Source organism: Eurypyga helias, unplaced genomic scaffold (genome assembly GCF_000690775.1).
Source record: "Eurypyga helias isolate BGI_N326 unplaced genomic scaffold, ASM69077v1 scaffold3593, whole genome shotgun sequence".
Taxonomy (NCBI): domain Eukaryota; kingdom Metazoa; phylum Chordata; class Aves; order Eurypygiformes; family Eurypygidae; genus Eurypyga; species Eurypyga helias.
The window spans coordinates 9,997-13,343 of record NW_010239116.1 but is presented as its reverse complement, the minus strand read 5'-3'; positions in this window follow the sequence as shown (position 1 = coordinate 13,343).

Genomic DNA, 3,347 nt, shown 5'->3' with positions numbered 1-3,347 from the left:
CCATTCTGTGATTCTAACTTCTCTCCCCAGGAACACGGGAGGGTGCGCACCTGGCTACATCAGCTGCTCTGGAACATAACCTCAGTTATCAGGTGAAACACTTCAGTTTTGAAAACTGTTAAATGTCAAGTTTTTATGAGGATGCTGGTACCTCCTACCTCACCTTGAGATGGTCGATATCTCTCCTCACCCCCATCCGGCGACTGTCCTGACCAGGTCAACCCCGCGGCCCCTCAGAGCCCCCAGCGCACAGACACCTAACGCTTATCCTGAAAGTAACCTCAGCCACGTGTATGTAATCCAGGACCTAATGTGCCCCTTCCATAAAACTGGGGGAAAAAACCCACCCTAACCTTAACAAGATGCAATTATGTTGAAAGCGTGTGCTTTAGAATACCTCCCTGCACCTGTCACACTTCAGTGAAAATAAATGCTCTTAAGTACACTGTAAATCCTTAACCACATTATAAATCCCTGATACCAATTACAGGGATTTGATATTTGATATTGCTAAATATTATTTAAAATCTTTGGACCACTTCTACGTATGAAAACTTCAAGCTAAATGCTGATCAAAGGTCCATGTGGTGCTTCTTGCCTATTTATGCTAGAGCCAGTAATGAAATACACCCAGATATAGTAAATTTTTTATCATTATGTGAAAACGTTACTAGAAAATGGTGGCATTTCAGAAGACATTTGAATAATCCACCCTCTTCTCTACATTTTTTCATTCACCTATGGTTTAACACCATACATCACAACTATCCCATGCCTTTGTGTGGGTCCATACAACTCGGATTACAAATTACATGTTTAAAATTATTACATTCAAAAATGTTTCCGTTTTCACAAAGCTATTTCTTTCTAACACAATTCATCACAGTGTGAGCTTAAAATAGTTTTGACCTAGTTCAGTAGGCCATACATCAGACAGAAAATGAGAAAAAAATCGGGCCACATGTAAAGCTTAAGGTTACCAGGAATACCATCATCACGTTCAGTTCAGCTTCCAGCAGGGAGATCGCTTTATCCTGTGGTGTTTGCGTTTGCCTGTTTTTTCTGGATTTTTTTTTTTTTTTTTTTTTTTAATATGCTGCACTTCACACACATCCAGCTGTCATTTCAGGAGCTGGGAATCTGTCTTTGGCAAACTGTTCAATAAGTGCTTATCACAGAATCATAGAATGGTTTGGGTTGGAAGGGACCTTAAAGACCATCTAGTTCCAACCCCCCTGCCATGGGCAGGGACACCTTCCACTAGACCAGGTTGCTCAAAGCCTCATTCAGCCTGGCCTTGAACACTTCCAGGGATGGGCCATCCACAGCTTCTCTGGGCAACCTGTTCCAGTGCCTCACCACCCTCTCCGGGAAGAATTTCTTCCTGATATCTAATCTAAACCTCCCCACTTTCAATTTAAACCCGTTACCCCTTGTCCTGTCAGTACAAACCCTTGTAAAAAGTCCCCCCCAGCTTCCTAGTAGCCCCTTCAGGTCCTGGAAGGCTGCAATAAGGTCTCCCCAGAGCCTTCTCTTCTCCAGGCTGAACAAGCCCAACTCTCTCAGCCTGTCCCCACAGCAGAGGCGCTCCAGCCCTCTGATCATCTTTGTGGCCTCCTCTGGACTCGCTCCAACCAGTCTATATCCTTCTGATATTGAGGGCTCCACAGGTGGACGCAGCACTCCAGGGGGGGTCTCACCAGAGCAGAGTAGAGTGGGTATTGTTAGAGGCCACATTAGAGAACAGACACTTATCTAGACTAAGTGCAACTAGCTCAACTCCATGATTAAAAATACACTTTTCTAACAATGTCCTTCTCCTTTTGGCAGCCAACTCATCATCCATCTGCATTACTTTCTCCTTTCATTGTTGGATAAGCTTCCAATTCTTCCTGTGGTCCTTTTTCAGAACCCTTTTGATCTCTGAGAAACACTTCTTTGATTCTGGTGACCATAGTTAAATATCCTTCCTAATTCCAATAGAGAGTTACTGGGTAAACTTTGTTGGACATGTCCAGCAAGAGCAGATCAACTTACAAAAATCAAAACTAACTTCCAAAATAACATACACTCTTCCCACTATTTTCTAAGGCAACATCCTATTAGCAGTTGTAATCTTATCATTGCAACCACGAATTCGTTATTTATCTATCCATAATTAGAGTACAGATAATGGCTGTCTCCAGCGTTAATGTGATGGGATTCATAACCAGGTCCCAAGACGACATTCAAACGGGTTTTACTGGTGAGAGATGTACAATGAGACCTCAGCAGAATTTACTCATTGCTGCTTACCAGGGCTTCGGCAAAGACACCTCTCGGCTCACAGGTCACAAATCTACTCCAGTCCATGTACTGGGCATCTTAAGGACGCTGTGGTCACTAAGCAGTGTCCTGGCCCCAAGCAACACAATGCCGTGGAGAAGGGACCTCATTTTTCTCTCCCTGAAAATGGGGGTGGTTGAGTATAGACTTAAATTATACAACACCTAATGACATACATTCTTCCTATGGCTTGCTTTCCAAAAAGTTGCATGAAGTCTGAACAAACAAGGTAACTAGAACTCAGGTTACCAAATCATCCGGTCAAGCCCAGGTTTTGTTTCTTCCTTCTGTTTACCAGGTGATGTGGGTGGCACTTCAAGAGTTTTCATCCACTGGAAATTCAGAAATTGTTTCTCCTGTTGGTCCCAGCTGTGTCCCCCACGCAGACAGTGTGCCATCCATTTACCGTAATCCTTCAGAAACCACTCAAAGCCAGGACGTCCGACAGCCTTGCTTAACTTGAGCATCTACAGCACTCATGCTGGAGCCTTGTAAAGTTACAGGTCTCCTCTACTTCCCTGACCAAACAAGGCTGAGTAACAACACCTTTTAAAAGTTTATATATACACGCCATTTTTTTAAAAAGGCAAATCACAGCTTTCTTAAATACAGATTATTACATTGAAGTAACATTTTAAAATAAAAGAAACATATAAACTCTACGAAAGTATCACTCGTTCATGTTCGGGTATGATGCCTCCTGCTGTCCCATCTTCCAGGTTTCCCTGGATCACCAGCACCACTACCGGGAGACAGTCTGTCAATTTGGAGCATACCAGTACAGGTTAACCTGACAACTGAGTTTTCCAACACTATCATGTTTTACCAGCACTATGTCATCTTTCATCAACGCCTTTAAGAACTCCCTGCTTATGAGGAGGGTTTGCAAGTCAAATTCTCAGACTGCCGGTTCAGTGAGGCTAGGCACAAAGTTTCCTAAATTTTAATGCTCCTCAGCACCAGAGTCCTTGTGTTACATCAGCTCCTTGGTGCCACAGGGGGCACGTGAGCGATAGTCCATC